This window comes from Cetorhinus maximus, chromosome 30 (genome assembly GCF_964194155.1).
Source record: "Cetorhinus maximus chromosome 30, sCetMax3.hap1.1, whole genome shotgun sequence".
NCBI lineage: Eukaryota > Metazoa > Chordata > Chondrichthyes > Lamniformes > Cetorhinidae > Cetorhinus > Cetorhinus maximus.
The window spans coordinates 573305-593937 of record NC_135908.1 but is presented as its reverse complement, the minus strand read 5'-3'; the positions used below and the strand labels follow the sequence as shown (position 1 = coordinate 593937).

At 43.5% G+C, this 20633-nt stretch overlaps 1 protein-coding gene and 1 long non-coding RNA gene across 2 annotated transcripts in view; one reads left to right on the top strand and one right to left on the bottom strand.

Moving 5' to 3' along the window:
* Window positions 1-12054: 12054 nt before the first annotated feature.
* Window positions 12055-20633, top strand: part of pkma (pyruvate kinase M1/2a) — a 44002-nt gene continuing 35423 nt past the window's right edge. The window contains exon 1 of the mRNA XM_078532239.1: window positions 12055-12174. The gene's annotated coding sequence lies outside the window, so the exon portion shown is untranslated. The remainder of the gene's footprint in view (window positions 12175-20633) is intronic.
* Window positions 15353-17735, bottom strand: LOC144670004 (uncharacterized). Its single transcript, XR_013573809.1, has 2 exons — window positions 17365-17735; window positions 15353-15729 (listed from the first exon to the last, which is right to left on the bottom strand). It is a non-coding gene; the product is annotated as an uncharacterized LOC144670004 (long non-coding RNA).

The following is a 20633-nucleotide window of genomic DNA, read 5'->3' as shown; positions in this document are numbered from 1 at the left end:
TGAGGTCTCAGGTGGTGATAAAAGATCCCATTGCATTATTCTGAAGAAGAGCAGGGAAACTCTCCCCAGTGTCCTGTCAGTTTTATTCCTCACTGTAAGCAGATTATTGGGTCATTACCACATTGCTGTTTCTGGGATTTTACTGTGTGTAAATTGGCTGTTACATTTCTTACCCTGCGATAGTGACCACACTTCAAAAGCACTTCATTGGCTGTAAAGTGCTTAGAGATGTCCTTAGGTCGTGAAAGGTGCTATGTAAGTATTTCTTTTAACTTGTTTTAGCTGTCTTCAGCTCTTGTTGCTGATGCCTATTTCCTTTGGTGTTTATTCCTCTTTGGACTGCCAAATGTTGGTCTGAAAGCCTCATTAGAGTTTGATCAGACTGCTCAAAGGCTGATACCCCTGTAGCAGGTCAAACAAACATCTTTCCTTGGGTTTCCTGATGGGTTAAAAAGAGTGTGATAAATCTCATTCATCTAAATCCCAGTTTGGCCAAAGACTATTGGGCAGGTGGAGATATCGACAACCTGTACAGGTTAATATTCAAAGGCAGAATATGAAACCAAAAGCCGTATTCAGAAATTACATACACAATTTCTCACGTTATCAAACAAAGTGCAGGAAAGAAAGAGTGAGCTGGGGAGAATAAAATGAAGACTTGAGAACATAAGAAGCAAGAGCAGCAGTAGACCATAAGGCCTGATGAGACTGTCCCGCCATTCCATGCAATCATGGCTGATTTTCAGCTTCAACTCCACTTTTCCTGCCCACTCCTCATATCCCTTGATTTCCTGAGAGACAAAAAATCCATCTATCTTAGCCTTAAATGTATTCAACAATGAAGCATCCACAATCCTAGAGAAACATGTTTACTTTTTAACCCATTGGGCCACTGATGAAATCCCTGATTGGGTTTTCAGGACTCCCGATTTAATTGAAGAAAATTTGTCATCGTTTGGAAGAGGTTTTCCCCAGTGATACAGTCAATTCAATCATTCATCTCCTGGTACAGATTTGAAGAAGAAACCATCCCTTTGAAGAAGTTTTCAGCCAGCAAGTGACCAGATTCTATTAAGGTGGCTCTTAGCACAGGAATAAGGATTGAATACTCAAGATTGTAAGCCTGAAATAATTGAATAAATTAGAACAAATGATGTTCAGAATTAATCTTTTTCAGCCTCTTTATCATATTTAAGGTGCCAGGCTGCCAGACCACCTACCCTCCTCAGTTAACGCTAGAAGTGGACAGGTTGGAGGTGAGTTTGGGTCAGGAATCTAATCTTTAAGACTTTAAATCCTCACTTAAACTAAATCAGGACATTCTTGTGGTGCAGAGGGTAGTATTCCTGCCTCTGAGCTAGAAGATCTAGGTTTGAGTCGCACCCCTGGATGTGTTGGCCAAGAAAGGTGTGGTCATAACACAGCCGACAGGTTCTATATCAAACTGCAAATCCTTCCAACACATACCAATGGCAGGAAGTAAGAGTGGGAGAGATTCCTGGTCAGCCACGTGATGGAAAAAATGTTGGAGTCTCTACCATTACCATCCGCAGCTCCAGACTAAATGAAAAAATGCATGTTGCCACAGCAACTCGGACTCCTGGAGTAAACTATAACACACCAACATTGACTCCTGGAGTAAACTATAACACACCAACATTGACTCCTGGAGTAAACTGTAACACACCAACATCAATCCAAATCTCGCTGTTTTCTTCGGTTAAAATTCCACCTCCATAGGCCCAATTGCAGTAGAACCAATTATAACAACATTAAATCACAGTTTAATGGACTCAGTGGGCCAAATGGTGCCCTTGTCTGCTGTAATGACTCTATTATAATGCTATTGCATGTGTCCATTAGACACTCTACTCCCTGCGGTGTTCAACAGTCATGTATGGCCAAGACCAACTCAGTTTTCACCCTTCTCAGTGTGTGGAAGGGAAGCAGGACCAGAGTAGCAGCAGTGCCTATTAATACCATCCAGCATCGCCTTATGTCTGGGAGAAACAGGACAACCTGCCACTTTAAAGAATTAAGAATAAAGAAAAGTACGGCATTTCTGTAGCGCCGTACAGAGCATCCCTCAAGTGCCTGACCGACAATGAAGTGCTTTTGGAGTATAGTGACTTTTGGAATGTAGGAAACACGGCAGTCAATTTGTGCACAGCAAGCTCCCACAAAATGCAATAATGACCAGATTATTTGTTTTTGTCTTAGTGGTGTTGGTTGAGGGACGTATCTTGTCCAGAATTCTAAGGTGGGCCTCTGTGTCATCTCAGGCACCAGCACCATTTTCTTTAGGCTACAGTTCTAATGCCAGGGCTGAGTTTCACCCCTGCAACAGTTAGAGTCACACTGAAACAGAACGCCAGTGGTTTGCAAACATCTTTACTGGACTGGACCGGACTGGACCGGACTGGGCCGGACTAGCAATCTAAACACCGTGGCTACAGGAGCAGGTCAGAGGCTGGGAATCCTGCAGAGAGTAACTCACCTCCTGACTCCCCAAAGCCTGTCCACCATCTACAAGGCACAAGTCAGGAGTGTGATGGAATACTCCCCACTTGCCTGGATGAGTGCATCTCCCACAACACTCAAGAAGCTCGACACCATCCAGGACAAAGCAGCCCCACTTGATTGGCACCCCATCCACAAAAATTCACTCCCTCCACCACCGACACACAGTAGCAGCAGTGTGTACCATCTACAAGATGCACTGCAGGAAATCACCAAGGCTCCTTTGACAGCACCTTCCAAACCAACGACCACTACCATCTAGAAGGACAAGGGCAGCAGACACATGGGAACACCACCACCTGAAAGTTCCCCTCCAAGTCACTCGCCATCCTGACTTGGAAATATATCGCCGTTCCTTCACTGTCGCTGGGTCAAAATCCTGGAACTCCCTCCCTAACAGCACTGTGGGTGTACCTACACCACATGGACTGCAGTGGTTCAAGAAGGCAGCTCACCACCACCTTCTCAAGGGCAACTATAGATGGGCAATAAATGCTGGCCCAGCCAGTGACGCCCACATCTCGTGAATGAATAATTTAAAAACAAAGCACCAGCTCTATCATCATGTTAAGTCACATCACACCATGCTAACTCTCAGTGATACGCTCCACCAACCACAAAATCACAGCCCTGGCTCAGAAAGGACATTCTGCCCATCGTCATTTTTCCACCCAAAAAGATATTCCCTCACGGTGCTAACCCGATGTTTCTTAAATGATACCAGGATCTCTTTTTTGCTACTGCTCTATGTAACAGCCTCCTATTGTGGGAAGAAGATTTTTTAATGTAAATTATTTCTAAATTTACTTTGTACAAGGCGAACTTGTACCCCCTTGTTCAGCTCAGCCCTCAACAGACACCCAGACTGCAAACCTCACAGCTCAGACCCCTGGTACCAGATCCCAGTCTCTGTGCATGATTGTGGCAAATGAAAACACAGCAAACCTCGCCCATCTCCATCCTAAAATCAGGACTGTAAACCCGGGCGATGCAGGGGTTAGACATCAAAACACCTGGCAGCTTAGAGTCCTCGTCAGCCCCAACATCAGGACCAGCACCAGCATCAGGACCAGGACCAGCACCAGGACTGACCAAACCTGCAGCTATTGTTTAAAGCCTATCTTGCAGAATTCTGATTGGTTTAAAAGCCCAGTGGTGCCCATTTATCTGATAGCCGATTGGACAAGGCAGCCCAGGCTGGTGTCATTCTTGGCCACTTATTGGTGGTTTAAAAATGTCAATCAAATTTCTGGCAGGTTTCAACTGTTATTGGCTGTAGGGACACGTCAATCAAACATCCTCCCCCCCGCCCTCACGTTGCTCTGGTTGGTGGGGCAGCAACCGGAGTCTTGAATGTTTCTTCTCTGTAAAAGTGAAGAATATCTCAAAGCTTTTAAAAATTGCAGAGTGACAGTAACTGTTCACCTGGGATAGGCAACACTGCAAATAATGTCAAAGTGTAAGTACAAGCCAGTGCAGTATGACTATGAATGAATAGTCTTTTAAATAGAATTTAAAAAAATATATGTATTGTGTTGCCGTGTGACAGTTTAAAAAGCAGAATTGTTACTGCAAAACGTAAAAATACAAACTAATTTATATTCCTTTAAAAAGTTTATTTCAACATAATTTCTAATTCACAAACACTTTCTCCCCAAATCCTTTAGATCATTCGTCTGAAATGTCAGGATCTGATATTATATTTAGACAAGTCAATACATTTTTCAATTATTTTCACTATGTATTTGGTGATTTCTGTTTGAGTTTAGGAAAATATAGAGCTGTGTATCCTTTTCGTTTGATAATGGTGTCTGATTAATCGTTAAACCATTATCCTCTTACAAAGGTCAGGTGGATTTTATAAATACGTATATCTACCCATATGCCTTCAGTACTTATTACAGTTTTGAGCTACCCAGTTCTGTGGCAGAGAAAACACAATAGTGAAATGGCTTATCTACGTGCTAGTAGTTGACAGAGGTGTTAGTTGTGTTGGAGATTTTACCAAATCAGTGACTCTCTTAAGACAGGCATAAAGCCAAGGGCAGGAAGCTGAAGTAGAAAAGAAAGATTGGCATTTTCACAGCACTTTTCACAACCTCAGGATGTCTCAAAGTGCTTTGAAGTAAAAAAAAAAGTACTTTTGAAGTGTAATCACTGCTGTAATGGAAGAAACACAGCAGTCATTTTATGCACAGCAAGATTCCACAAAGAGCTATGTCATAAGGACCAGATAGTCAGTTTGTTAGCGATGTTGGTTGAAAAGTAAATATTGGCCAGGGCACTGGGAGATGCCCTTCTCCTCTCAGAGTACCGTGATAGGATGTTTTATATCCACTTGAGAGGGCAGACAGGACCTCGGGCCAGGATCTTCCGGCCCTGCCTTGGCGAGACCCGCCGAGGGGGATGCAGCGGCCCAGTCAAAACTCCATTGACTTTCGGCGGGAGCGGACGATACCAGCGATGTGCAGGGCTGGAAAACCCCACCCTCGGTTTAACAGCTCATCTCAAACTCAGCTCCTCTGGATATTTTGCATTCCCCCAGTACTGCAAAGAGGTGTGAGCTGAATTATGGGTCGGATTCTCTGGAGTGAGACCTGGTCCCGCAACCTTCTGGCTCACAGTGCAACCTGAGATAGCTACGTCATGGCTCAGTTAAAAGGCTCTGAGTCAGAATATTGTAGGTTCAAGTTCTGCTCACTGGACTCCTGTATAAAAATCAAGGCTGACACTCTAAAGCAGTACTGAAATAATGCTGCACTGTCAGAGATGTTGTTGCTCTGATGAGACATTAAACCAAGGCTCCATCTGCCCTCTCAGGTAGATATAAAAGATTCCATGTCACTATTTTGAAAAAGAGCAAGAGAGTTATCCCCAAAGTCAAGCCAATACTTAACCTTCAATCAGCATGGCAAAAACAGATTATCTGATTGTTAAGACATTGCTGTTGCTGTGCACAAATTGGTGACCGTGTTTCCCATATTACAGCATGACACTTCAGAAGTATTTCTCTGGTTGTAAAGTTTCCTTTGGTCTGAAAGACTCTACATAATGGAAAATCTTTTCCTTTACTGAGTTACATATTGAGCCAATGGAAGAGCTAAATTAACAATCTTTCCTTTAGTTTGCAAAATAGATTGATTTGTATGTAAATTGGCCTGAATCTCTCACTGATTTGTATATAAATTGGCCTGAATCTCTCACTGATTTGTATATAAATTGGCCTGAATCTCTCATTTGTTCTTTACATTGACCAACTCTAGGAGCACTGGAACATTGGAACAGGAGTCAGCTGTTCAGCCTGTTCTGCTAGTCAATGAGACCATGGCTGATCTATGACTCAACTCCAGATACCTGCCCCATATCCCTTAATATCTTTGGTTAACAAAAATCTACCAGCCTCAGTTTTAAAATGAACAGTTGATCTGGCATCAATTTCCAGAAGGAAGCTCCAAACTTCTACCACCCTTCATGTGTGTAAGTATTTCTTAACTTTACTCCTGAAAGATCTGGCTCTAATTCCTAAACTATGCCACCTAGTCCTAGACTTTTCAATGGGCAGAAATAGTTCCCTCTGTCTGCTCTATCAGTTTCCCTTTATATCTTGAAAATTTTGATCAAATATATATAATATCAAATATATTAAATATTAAAATATCAAAAGAGACCTAGGTGCAAATGTACATAAGTCATTAGAGGTAGCAGGACAGGTAGAGAGAGCTGTTTCTAAAGTATACAGTATTCTAGGCTTCATTAATAGGGGCATAGAGTACTAGAGCAGGGAGGTTATGATGAACTTATCTAAGATGCCGGTTAGGCCTCTGCTGGAGTATTGTGTATAATTCTGGGTGCCACACTATAGGAAGGATGTGAACACCTTGGAGAGAGTGCAGAAGAGGTTTACGAAAATGGTTCCAGGGATGAGATACTTAAGCTAAGAGGAAAGATTGGAGAAATTGGGACTGTTTTCCTTGGAGAGGAGAAAGCTAAGAGCAGACTTGATAGAAGTTTTCAAATCATGAGGGGTCTGGACAGAGTAGATAGGGAGAAACTGTTCCCGCTCGTAAGTGGATCAAGAACCAGAGGGCACAGTTTTAAAGTGTTTTGCAAAAGAATCAAATGCGAGGTGAGAAAAAACATTTTCACACAGCGAATAGTTAGGGCTTGGAATGTACTGCCTGGAAATGCGGTGGAGGCAGGTTCGATTGAGGCATTCAAGAGGACATTGGATGGTTATTTAAATAGAAACAATGTGTAGGATTACAGGGAAAAGGCAGGAGAATGGCACTAAATTAAAATGCTCAGAGCTGGTGCAGACATGATGGGCCCAATGGCCTTCTACACTGTAACAGTTCTGTGATCCTGATTCTGAAATCACCCCTGAACATGTCCATGTCCAAATGCAGCAAGACCTGGACGATATCCAGGAGGCTTTGGACTGACAAGTGGTAACGTTCATGCCACACAAGTGCCAGGCAATGACCATCTCCAACAGGACAGAATCTAACCATCGCCCCTCGATGTTCAATGGCATTTCCATCACTGAATCCCCCACCATCAACATCCTGGGGGTTACCATTGACCAGAAACTGAACTGGACTATCCATATAAATACTGTGGCTACAAGAGCAGGTCAGAGGCTAGGAATCTTGCAACAAGTAACTCACCTCCTGACTCCCCAAAGCCTGTCCACCATCTACAAAGCACAAGTCAGGAGTGTGATGGAATACTCTCCACTTGCCTGGATGAGTGCAGCTCCCACAACACTCAAGAAGCTCGACACCATCCAGGACAAAGCAGCCCACTTGATTGGCACCACATCCACAAACATTCACTCCCTCCACCACTGACGCACAGTAGCAGCAGTGTGTACCATCTACAAGATGCACTGCAGGAATTCACCAAGGCTCCTTCAACAGCTCCTTCCAAACCCACGACCACTGCCATCTAGAAGGACAAGGGCAGCAGATAGATGAGAACACCACCACCTGGAAGTTCCACTCCAAGTCACTCTCCATCCTCACTTGAAAATATATCGCCGTTCCTTCACTGTCACTGGGTCAAAATCCTGGTCCTCCCTCCCTAACAGCACGGTGGGTGTACCTACACCACGGGGATTGCAGCAGTTCAAGAAGGCAGCTCACCACCACCTTCTCAAGGGCAATGAGGGATGGGCAATAAATGCTGGCCCAGCCAGCGACACCCACATCCTGTGAATAAATTTTTAAAAATTCCTAAATCATGCATGAAAAATCTAAGACAAAAATCACGTATGACAAAAAAAGAAAATATGTACCAATGACTGAAACCTGAAGTAAAAGAGCAAAGAATTACTAAAAGTATTATTCATGCGTTTCTTTCGATTTCCTTAAATTTTTATTTAAACTACTTTCTTGTTTAAAACCAGCAAACGTGGTAGACCAACCGAATGCACCTGTATAGAAATGTGAGTGTTGTAGCAGTGACAGCTGGGATTTTCCTTGGAGAAGTCTAGATCATACGCGTTCGACCAATCCCACTTCACATTCCTGGTTCTGTCTCCAGCCCTGCGATGAAGAGTGATTTTCATGGGGTCTAGTTTTTAATATCACTTGAGATGGGTTGGCTGACCTATTAGTGGCTGGGGGTAGGTCAGTGGGGGGGACGGGTTGGTGGCGGTGGGTGGGCAAGTGAGAATAGAGGTGCAAGACGGTGGCATAGTGGTAATGTTACTGGATTAGTAATCCAGACAGCCAGGCTAATGCCCTGGAGACATGGGTTCAAATCCCACCATGGTAGCTGGTGGAACCTAAATTCAGTTAATAAAATCTGGAATTGAAAGCTAGCCTCAGTTACGGTGATCATGCAACTATCATCGATTGTCGTAAAAACCCATCTGGTTCACAAATGCCCTTTAATTTACCTGGTCTGGCCCACATGTGACTCCAGACCCACAGCAATGTGGTTGGCTCTTAACTGCCCTCTGAAATAGCCTAGGAAGCCACTCAGTTGAAGGGAAATTAGGGATGGATAACAAGGGCTGGCCTTGCCAGCAATGCCCACATCCCATGAAGAAATAAAGGGGAAAAGAAACACCGGGGAAGCAGGGCCATGTTCTGGCTAGAATTGGCTGCCATCTATCACTGGCCTTAAAAAAAATGAGATGATCTTCATTTTCAAAGCAGCTAGGGAAAATGGAGAGCCGGAACCCGGGATAGGGTAGGGAAAGTTTGGTTATTCAAATTTTATTTCTGCTCAGTAGCTTTTCTTGTCTAAGCTTTTGCTTTTTTTGTTTCATTTTTGTGGAATGTCTACGAGATGGCTTTTTGGAGCAGCTTGTGGTGGAGCCCACTAGGGAACAGGCAATTCCAGATGTAGTGATGTGTAATGAGGCAGATTTGATAAGGGAGCTTAAGGTGAAGGAACCCTTAGGAAGAAGTGACCATAATATGATAGAATTTACCCTGCAATTTGAGAGGAAAAAGCTGGAATCAGATGTAACGGTATTACAGTTGAATAAAGGCAACTACAGAGGCATGAGGGAGGAGCTGGCCAGAATTGACTGGGAGATGAGCCTAGCAGGAAAGACAGTGGAACAGCAATGGCAGGAGTTTCTGGGAGTAATTTGGGGGAGACAGCAAAAATTCATCCCTAGGAAGAAGAAGCATACTAAAGGGAGGACGAGGCAACCATGGCTGACATGGGAAGTCAGGGACAGCATAAATGCTAAAGAGAAAGCATACAATGCGGCAAAGAGCAGTGGGAAACCAGGGGATTGGGAAGCCTACAAAGACTAACAGAGGACAACTAAAAAAGAAATAAGGAGGGAGAAGATTAAACATGAGGGTAAACTAGCCAATAATATAAAAGAAGATTGCAAGAGTTTTTTTTAGATATATAAAGGGTAAGGGAGAGGCAAAAGTGGACATTGGGCCGCTGGAAAATGACGCTGGAGAAGTAGTAGTGGGGAACAAAGAAATGGCGGAGGAACTGAATAGGTACTTTGCGTCAGTCTTCACGGTGGAAGACACGAGTAACATCCCCAAAGTTCAAGAGAGTCGGGGGCAGAGGTGAGTATGGTGGCCATTACCAAGGAGAAGGTGCTAGGAAAACTGAAAGGTCTGAAGGTGGATAAATCACCTGGACCAGATGGATTACACCCCAGAGTCCTGAAGGAGATAGCTGAAGAGATAGTGGAGGCGTTAGTGGTGATCTTTCAGGAATCACTGGAGTCAGGGAGGGTCCCAGAGGACTGGAAAATCGCTAATGTAACACCCCTGTTAAGAAGGGAGTGAGGCAAAAGACGAGAAATTACAGGCCGATTAGCCTGACCTTGGTCGTTGGTAAGATTTTAGAGTTCAGTATTAAGGATGAGATTTCAGAATACTTGGAAGTGCATGGTAAAATAGGGCAAAGTCAGCATGGTTTCATCAAGGGGAGGTCATACCTGACAAATCTGTTAGAATTCTTTGAGGAGGTAATGAGTAGGTTAAACAAAGGAGAGCCAATGGATGTTATCTACTTGGACGTCCAGAAGGCCTTTGACAAGGTGCCGCACAGGAGGCTGCTCAGTAAGATAAGAGCCCATGGTGTTAGAGGCAAGGTACTAGCATGGATAGAAGATTGGCTGTCTGGCAGGAGGCAGAGAGTGGGGATAAGGGGGTCCTTCTCAGAATGGCGGCCGGTGACAAGTGGAGTTCCACAGGGGTCAGTGTTGGGACCACAACTTTTCACTTTATACATTAATGATCTAGATGAAGGAATTGAGGGCATCCTGGCTAAGTTTGCAGATGATACAAAGATAGGTGGAGGGACAGGTAGTATTAAGGATGTGGGGAGGCTACAGAAGGATTTGGACAGGTTAGGAGAATGGGCAAAGAAGTGGCAGATGGAATACAATGTGGGGAAGTGTGAGGTCATGCACTTTGGTAGGAAGAATAGAGGCATAGACTATTTTCTAAATGGGGAGAGAATTCAGAAATCTGGAGTGCAAAGGGACTTGAGAGTCCTAGTCCAGGATTTTCTTAAGGTTAACTTGCAGGTTGAGTCGGTAGTTAGGAAGGCAAATGCAATGTTAGCATTTATTTTGAGAGGACTAGAATATAAAAGCAGGGATGTGCTGCTGAGGCTTTATAAGGCTCTGGTCAGACCACATTTAGAATATTGTGAGCAATTTTGGGCCCCGTATCTCAGGAAGGATGTTCTAGCCTTGGAGATGGTCCAGAGGAGGTTCACGAAAATGATCCCAGGAATGAAAGGCTTAACATATGAGGAGTGTTTGAGGACTCTGGGTCTATACTCGATGGAGTTCAGAAGGATGAGGGGGGGATCTGATTGAAACTTGCAGAATACTGAAAGGCCTGGATAGAGTGGGCATGGTGAAGATGTTTCCATTAGTAGGAGAGACTAGGACCCGAGGGCACAGCCTCAGAGTAAAGGGAAGACCTTTTAGAACAGAGATGAGGAGAAACTTCTTTAGCCAAAGAGTGGTGAATCTATGGAATTCATTGCCACAAAAGGCTGTGGAGGCCAGGTCATTGAGTGTATTTAAGACCGAGATAGATAGGTTCTTGATTGGTAAGGGGATCAAAGGTTATGGGGAGAAAGTGGGAGAATGGGGCTGAGAAACTTATCAGCCATGATTGAATGGCGGAGCAGACTCGATGGGCTGAATGTCCTAATTTCTGCTCCTATGTCTTATGGCTTATGGTTTTTTGCATCAAATGGAGCTTTCTCAGCATTGCTGCCATTGTTCCTATCAGGCTGCAGCTGGTCAGCATCAGGGAGCTCCTAACAGCCACACACCTACCTGCCCGTCCCCTTAGAAATCTCAGGAAGTCAGAAGGGCAGCTCATAGTGAGCTCCCTAATGACCCCAGCATGCCCAGTTTACCAAGTGGGCAACTCTACTTTCCCACCCGGCCCTCTGCCCCACTCTGGTCACCCTCCGTCCTTGGGAAAGGCAGCAGAGTCGGGAAGGGAGGCGGAAGCCTCCATATTTGTTGCTGTCCCGCCTCCGCTTCTTCCCAGCGGAGGGTAGGAAAATCCGGCCCATTGACTTCAATCCCCAACGTCCCAGCTGCACTCAACCACTGCCTTGTAGGGTGGGGATGTGCACCCACAGCAATAGGTAGGGGCTTCCAAGGTGATTTATGACCCTCCTCAGAGGGTCTTTATGACCTGTATATGATTCAGTGTGAAAATGGGTGTTTGGTGTCTTCGGATTTATTTTCACTGTTATCTTCGCAGAAAAGATCTAGATTGAGTTATGTTGAAGTGTTTTAAAGTGTTGGCTTTGCACTTTTAAAAGTTGGAGGCATTGAAAATGTGTATTAAAGTCAGAAGAAGCGGTTTGTAGAGTGTTACGGCTCTCCAAAACCAGCTCAACATGATGCATTATGATGGTGGTCTGTTTTACTCAAGTGTCAGAAATGCAGGAGCTGTTTTCTTTCAGTCTGTCTTCTAGGTGTGGGTGGAGAGGTTTGCTTTTATTGACAGACGACTGAGTCATTGGTTGGGGAAAGAGTCAGAGGGACAGCCCACCATCTGGCTGGGAAGACAAAGGAAAGGATAGAGCTGCATGGGTGGTCAGCCTAACAGTTAGTTCTTTGATTGGAAAACTGGCATAACACAGGGAAGCTCACCCAGCCTGAGCTCAGAAACAAACACTGAGCAGGTAAGATTAAGCGAGCCTGATAACAGAGATAGTGTGGCCTGTTTTCATTCTTCTTCTTGAAGTGGGTACTGCAGTTAGTGGAATCAGGGTGTGACTCGATTATAAATATTATTCTGTACACTCACTTCCTGTCCATAAAACTAAGCAGTTTAACAATTAAATTGTGGCCTTGACTCACGAAATTCCCTCAGTTTGCCTTCTGAAAGTTTTTGGAAGCAGGCATTAAGGGGGAGGTGGTGGCATAGTGGTAATGTCACTGGACTAATAATTCAGGCTAATACTTTGGAACATGGGTTCAAATCCCACCATGGCAGCTGGTGGTGGAATTTAAATGCAATTAATTAATCAAAAAATCTGGAATTAAAGCTAATCTCAGTAATTCTCATTAAAACCCATCTGGTTCCCTGATGTCCTTTAGGGAAGGAAATCTGCCGTCCTTACCTGGTCTGGCCTACATGTGACTCCAGACTCACAGCAATGTGGTTGACCCTTAACTGCCTTCAAAGGGGCATTGCCAGTTTTCAAAAAATTCATTCATGGAATGGGATGTGGGCATCACTGGCCAGGCCAGCATTTGTTGCCCATCCTAATTGCCCTTGAGAATGTGATAGTGAGCTGCATTCTTGAGCTGCTGCAGGCATTTAAGAGTCATAGAGTCATAGACTCTTAGAGGTCTACAGCACAGAAAAAGGCCCTTCGGCCCATCGAGTCTGCACCAGTCAAACAAGTGCCTAACCAATCTAATCCCATTTTCCAGCACTAGGCCCATAGCCATGTATGCCATGGCATCGCAGGTTACAGTTACGCAATTGAAATTAGTCTTAAAAAACACAATCCCCCAAAAAGGCTCTCTTACTTGGTCAAGTAAACACCTTCCAGGCAACAGTTCCTTATAGACGTTTAAGTATAAACATCCAGTAATATTACCCAAGGCACACTGTGGCAGCACTAATAAAGGCATACCACATGACTTGAAATAGAACAGGACAAGACTTTTCTGGCTTGACTGGATGGCTGATTTAAACCACATCTTCTCCCAGCCCAGAGCCACAGCCCAGCAGCTACATCTCACAGCTCCAGCTCAAACAAATCCCTTAAGCTCTCCATGAACTCTTAAAAACCATTTCCCCCTTTCATCCCAGCACATCCGTGCAAAAGATAACGCTAAAGCATTTGCAACAATCTTCAGCCAAAATGCCAAGTGGACGATCCATCATGGCCTCCTTCGGCCAACCACATTGCTGTGGGTCTGGAGTCACATGTAGGTCAGACGGTAAGGATGGCAAATTTCCTTCTGTAATGCACATTAGTGAACCAGATGGGTTTTTACAACAATCGACAACGGTTTCATGGTCATCAGGAGACTTTTCCTTCCAGATTTTTATTGAATTCTATCTGCCGTGGTGGGAGTCAAGCCTCGGTCCCCAGAGAATTACCCTGGGTCTCTGGATTACTAGTCCAGTGACAATACCACTAAGCCATCACCTCCCCCTAAGTGACGCACACATCCCATGAAAAAATAAATTAAACAAAATTAGGGAAGACAAAGTACCCATTTCAAATCACAAGACATAATGTGTGTTTCCTTTCTGCATTATTTAATTGGATAGTGAGAAAGTCCGGACACACTTCTGAACATAAGGCACAAACTGCTTATGGCATTGCCCAGAACTGGTCAGCTCAGAGCCAGAAGGTTGTGGCTTCAAGTGTAATTATGTAGGTTAACGGAGTAGCTCATTTGTGCACAGTAAGATCCAACAAACAGAAAATTAGTCTGCTTTTGGTGGTGTTGATCAAAGGATGAATGTTAGCCAGAGCGTGCCTCACTTTTCAAATACTGCTGTGGGATCTTTTATGTGCATGCAACTCGCTGGAACAGACAAATAGAACCTCAAATTTCCACCTCAATAAGCCCTTTTGCAGTATTGTGCTGGAGTGTCACCTTGAATAATGTGCTGAAATCCTGGAGTGGACTCAAGGTACATTACTGTGATCAGGAATTGTGCTTTATCCCAATTAAAACCTAGTTCAATTAATTGAAAGGCACAATTAAAGAAATGAAAGAATAGGTTGTGCATTATGGAAGGCAAATTCGAAACAGCTAAATCTGAGAGGAAACTCTACCAGCATAGCTAAGAATTAAATTATTAACAAAATCGCAAACAAATCATTGGAAAATAACAAGAGAAAAAAGTTACCTATTATTTTGTATGATGTCAGTGTACGCGGAAGGAAAAGATTTAATGTGATCAATTAGTGAAGCAAACTGAACTTGGGTCTTAAAATTAACTTGACAACTGAACAAACCCACATCCTGCTTCTGACCATAATCAATAGAAATTTAAATGTTGAACTAACTAGGGGTTTTTGGTTGCAGCGCAAGTGATAAGGTGTATTGACACCTCACCCTTACCTGTTTGCTAAACAGCTGCAGTAGCTGAAGAGACACCTGATAAAACAAGGCACACCTTGATGGTGTCAATGCCCTGTGTAGTGCAAAGATGGAACTTTTTGACTGGAAAGCAGGAGGTGGCCTCACTGCGCGAAAAGGAGGTTCCAGCAACCGAACAGGAATGATAGAAGAAAACTTGGATAAAAACAAAAAGCTAAAAGCTACTGCGGATGCTGGAAATCCAAAACAAAAACAGAATTACCTGGAAAAACTCAGCAGGTCTGGCAGCATCGGTATTGGTAACGAGGCGACCTGCTCCCAGATGCAGAATGGGGACAGGTAGCAAGCAGAAGAGTGAGGTTTGCTTTTTAAAGAAGGAAAGTTTGGCATGGTCCACTATGCTCTTATTCAGTAACAGCCAAGTGCTTGCCTTTGTGAAAATATTTTGCCCAGGGTGTGAGACATGCATGGTGGTGGCTTTTCCAGGAAGAATTGATCTGTTATCTAAGGGTGAGCTGTTTCCCTTGATGCACAATGTTTGCAGATAAAACAATGTTTGCAGATAAAACAATGGGTGGCAGAAAATTCCCACGAGCTGAGGATTGACCCCATTGATGCCTGAAGACGACCTCAATGTGTATCTCACTTGCAATGATACTGCTTTGTAACTGGGATGAATGGAGAAAGGAAGAACAGTGTAAATTGATTCCACCTATTCATGCCAGAAGGCTCATTTGAACAGCAGTGACAGAAAGAATGGATTAAGCCACTTACGTGCCAAAATGCTTTGAGGTACTGACTGTTTATTTCCAAAGATAAAGCTTTATTCTTGCAAATACAGGCTGATATCGGTGAACATAAAAGCAAAATACTGTGGTTGCTGCGATTGTTAAATGCAAACAGAACATCATGGAAACTCTCAGCATTCCCTCTACATTGTCTTAGTATTGGACGGACTATAAAACCACCTGACTCTGAGCACTACTTTTTGTCTGCAGGCACCTTACGTTTTAACAGACAATGACCTACATAACACTGGAAATTTCTGCTGACTAACTGACAAAGCTGAGAGCAGCCTGTTTATTTTAAAGCACGGTACATTTCAGATTGCTGCAGGAAAGTGCTCGCGCACATCTTAGAGGGAACATCCTCGCTGGGCCAGGCTACATCTGTGGAGGAAAAAGATTTGCATTTATATGGTGCCTTTCATGTCCTCAGGACTTCTCAAAGTGCTCTGTAGCCATTGAGGTACTTTTGAAGTGCAGTCACTGTTGTTAGAGTTGCAGCAGCCAACGTACGCACAGCAAGCTCCCATGAACAGCAACCTGATAATGACCAGAAAATCTTTTTTTGTGGTGTTGATTGAGGGATAACTACAGGCCAGGATATGGGAATATCTCCCCTGTTCTTCTGAGGAGTGTTAAAATGGGACCGGTTACTCCCACCAAGGGAGCAGATGAGGCCTCAGTTTAACATGTCATGCAAAAAATGGCACCTCAGGCAATATGGCACTCCCTCAGCACTGCACTGAAGTTTCAGCCTAGATTTTTTTTTGCTCCCTGCAGTGGGAGAGAAACAAAGGGCAGGATTTTCCCCTGGTCTGGCAGGTGCGGTGAGCAGGCCCTGGAGCGGCCGCGAAATGGACCCGCTGCCCACGATCAGGCCCTAACCACAATTGGATATGCTGAAACGCTCAGCGCCGCCGGGGTTGGGAGGGTGGGAGGGGTGCGAGCGCTAAAGTCTGCGCATGCGCGGGAGCACGCACATGATAGCTCGCTGAAGGCTGAAGGCAAAGAGCTGCCTCAGGGAGCTGAAAGACTTTTAAATACAAAAATAAAAATTTTACAAGTTATATATAAACATGTCTCCACATGTGGCTCAGTCATATGAAGACGGACATGTAAAAACTGATATTAAAAAATGTTTTATTTTTTCTTTAGTAACCTTTGGAAACCTCACCCCGCCCGTGGATGAGGTTTCATTAAAAAAATGCAAAGGCCGCCTGGCCTGTTCGCCCGCTCGCCAGCCAAACGGTTAGACTGGCAGCGAAAATTTCAAATTAATTCATTGCCTCAGGGCCTTAAAAGGCCTCTTAATTGTCAGTGGGCGCACAGCTGCCTCTTGTGCGCACCCGCCGACCGAAAGATCGTGAGGGTCCCGAAAGATCGGGATGCTCGCCCGAGGTCATCGCGCACAGTTTCACTCCCGCTCAGGTCAGGTGTGCGCCCACCCACGGGACGAAAGATTTTTGCCCAAGGTTAAGGTTTCAGATCACTGTCCTTTTATCAGGTGTTAATGGCGCTGCGGTGAAAACAGGACAAATTCTAAAAAGCGCAACTCGCAGGATCTGGATGGTGTTTGGTAAAAGCTAATGACTGCACATTTTCTAATGATCTATTGCTTTTGACAGATTCCGCATTTGGAATAGCTGACAAGGTAAAAAGCGAGAACTTGGATTTATATATATATATATATATCATATTTTCTTTAAAGCTCAGCTTAATGCCTCCCCTGTCTACATAACTCTCACTGAGATTTTTGCATTATGTAGAATTGCAAGCTTCAATTCTCTCTCTTCCAAAAAGCTGTTTTCACTCTGATGCAGGATGAAAGGGCTGGTGGGGGAGGGTCAGGGCGGGGGAGGGGAGCGATCAACTAAACATGTCAAAACCAAGATTGATAGATTTTTGTCAGGCAAGGTATTAAGGGTTACGGAAACAAGAGTCAATTGAATTAAGAAACAGATCAACTGTGACCTAATTGAATAGTGGAATAGCTGGAGGAGTTGAATTTCTTACTCTTGTTCCTGTTCCTGTGTTCCATCGGCCATACCCTGCCGCTCTGTGCTGTGTCACAACTGGGCCTAAACCCAAACTGCTTTGATGGGGGATTATTTTTCGGTTCTGTTAGGCAGTGTTTCTGTGCTTTCCTTCCCCACTTCCTGATGTTTTAAATGCAATTGCTGCATTGGCTTCCTCTCTGACGCAGCGATTTAACAAAGTAAAGAGATACAAGAATGGCTCCCAGTATTTTCCTAATGCTAAGCTGTCCTTTGGTGTCTGAGTGCAATGGTTTGAACTGGTGACATTTACTTTACTGAATTACTATGGCGATGTTAATACACGTTTATTATGCAACACCTATCCGTAACCTATTCACATTGAAATATGTTCTCTCAGTGAACCAAAATGTAACATATTTAAAATAATACAGAAAGCCACATTTTCCCAATAATCTGAAGATAGATATGAGTCTGCTTATTGTGAGATGATATATGATGGAACTATTTGACATTCTGGAAATTTAATACCCACGGTACTGGAGTGACTCAGCTGTTGCTGTCACCTTCTATCCTTAGAATAAGTATGCATGAGACTTTGATTAAACACTGAAGATTATTTCAAAGTTACAGCATTCACGCCAAGGTTTCCAACCTTTTTTATTGCTCAAGGAACCTTACAATATATTGTGAAATTCTGGGGAACCCCAACCCCCTCTCCCTCTCCTGCTTCCAATGTGTATACATATTATAAAACAGAAGTAATTACAAAGTAAAACACGAATGAATGAATGAAAATGAAAAAAAGATTATTTTTCATTAATTGTGAGAACAATATATCTTGATAATTTGAAAAATTTGGTACAACTTTCAAATGATCTGAAAATTGAGCGGAACCCTTCGGGGATGCTCGCACAACCCTTAGGTTCTGGGGAACCCTAGTTGGTTCACACTAATGGTCACTTAATCTTTAAAATTAGGGAAAGGACTGTAAATCCTGTAAAATCCTTCTGCTCTGGGTAACAGCTAAAGGAATAGTTTCCTTTACATCTATATTGATGAGAACCCCCTTCTGTGACAGACAAACTCAAATACAATTCTTGGTCTGTGTGTAGCTAACTGATCTTAGCTGGGGCAGTAGTTGGGATGCTACCGTTGGCTACAGAAAGATGAAAATTAGCCGGGGTTCTCATTTCGGATTATTATGTGATGATAGAGTGTGTTTGTGTGGATGGGTAATAGGGTGAAAAAAAGATCAAATGTGTCTGTGATGGCCACTGCAGTTAAATAGCCAACTGACCATTACTTTTTAAGCTAACAGATGAACAAAAGTGAAAGGTACCAGGGACCTTCCAGAATCTAAGGAACAGTACCCAAGCAACAGATACCATAGGAAGAGAATGGGGGGAAATCTGCAATGGTGGCTGTTCTATGCAGCTATAAAGAAGCATTGACTAGATTCATAACATATTTGAAATAAATAAACAAAGTAACCTTACCAATATTTTGATTGTATTAAACAACTGCCAATTTAATCACTGAAAGTGTTTAAAAAATTCCTTGGTCAGGTTTTCCATAGCGTTTTGCTAAGTTCACTGCAAATGGATTGGAGTACAAGAATAATGGAGTCTTGCTACAGTTGTACAGGGTGTACTGTGTGCAGCTTTGGTCTCCACATTTAAGAAAGGATATACTTGCATTGGAGGCAATACAGCAAAGGTTCGCTAAATTTGTCCCTGGGGTGTAAGGGTTGTCCTATGATGAGAGGCCGAGTAAATTGGGCTTATATTCTCTGGAGTTTAAAAAAATAAGAGGCCATCTCATTGAAACTTACAAAATTCTGAATGGGTTTGATAGGGTGGACGTTGTGAAATTGTTTCCATTGGTCGGGGAATCTAAAACACGGGGGCACAGTCTCAGGGTAAGGGGAAGATCAATTAGGACTGAGATGAGGAGAAATTTCTTCACTCAAAGGGTTTTGAACCTTTGGAATTCTCTGCCCCAGAGGGCTGTGGATGCTCCATTATTGAATATATTTAAGGCTGGGATAGACAGATTTTTGGTCTGTCAGGAAATTAAAGGAAATGGTAAGCGGGCGGGAAATGGAGTTGAAGCACAAGATCAGCCATGATGGTATTGAATGGTGGAGCAGGCTCGATGGCCATGTGGTCTGCTCCTGCTCCGATTTCTTATGTGTCAAAAATGCTACTTGGAAAGTAGCAATGAATCACCAGAGTTACATAGGAACAGGGGGAGGGTGTTTAGCCTATTGAGTCTGTTCCACCATGCCATGATATCATGGATAATTTGTGACCTAACTCCAAATTCTTGCCATTGTGTCATAACCTTTGACAGTTTTGGTTGTCAAATATCTGTTAACCTCTGATTTAAAATTAACAATTGATCTAGCATCAATTGCTGTTTTCAGAAGAGACTTCCGAACCCCTACAATCCTTTGTGTGTAGAAATGTTGCCTAATTTCACTCCTGAAAGATCTATCTCTACTTTTTAAACTTTGGCCCCCCTGGTCTAGACTCCTTTCCAAAGACCAGAAATAATTTCTTTCTATCTGACCCCCTTAATTCCTTGAAAGCTTCAATCAAATCACAATTAATCTCCTAAAATAGTTTAATCTTTTTTCCTCTCTTACCCCCAATATTTTCAGCATAACATAGCACGGACAAAGTTCCGGGCAAATTTGTGGTGCTTCGTATGTCTCAGTGTCGTTTGTTAATGAATCTCGCTCACACAAACTGGCTGCTAGGTTGGCAGACACAACAGCAAAAGGTAATTTGTTGGTTGTGAAAAGCTTTGAGATGTCATAAAGACACGAAAAAGGCTGTACCAATGCAGGTTCTTCCGCACTATTATATTGGATTTAATTGCAAGCTTCAGGCTTTGTAAAAATCTGAAAGAAATTGCAGTTAGGTACAGAGGAAATACTGAATATGCACATCAGATTTTTAAACCACCCTGGCTCCCCCTGCCCTATATTAGATCCTGCATCTTTCTCTACTTTACACCCTACCTCCTCTTGGGCCATCGCCACACCCATTTCATCCATGAGACCCCCACCCCCATAACTTCTGCTCCTTTGACCCTGCTCCTGTTGTAATATGCTGATAGCGCTCTTATCCCACTGCTGCCAAGCATGTTGTAATATGGTGCGCGGTGATATCTCAACGGTGAGATCTTCAGGTTTGCATATTCAAACATGCACCATTTATTGTTAGTCTTTAACCATTTGCAGATCCAAGGTATGGTTATGCATGGTGCTATTACCTCCAT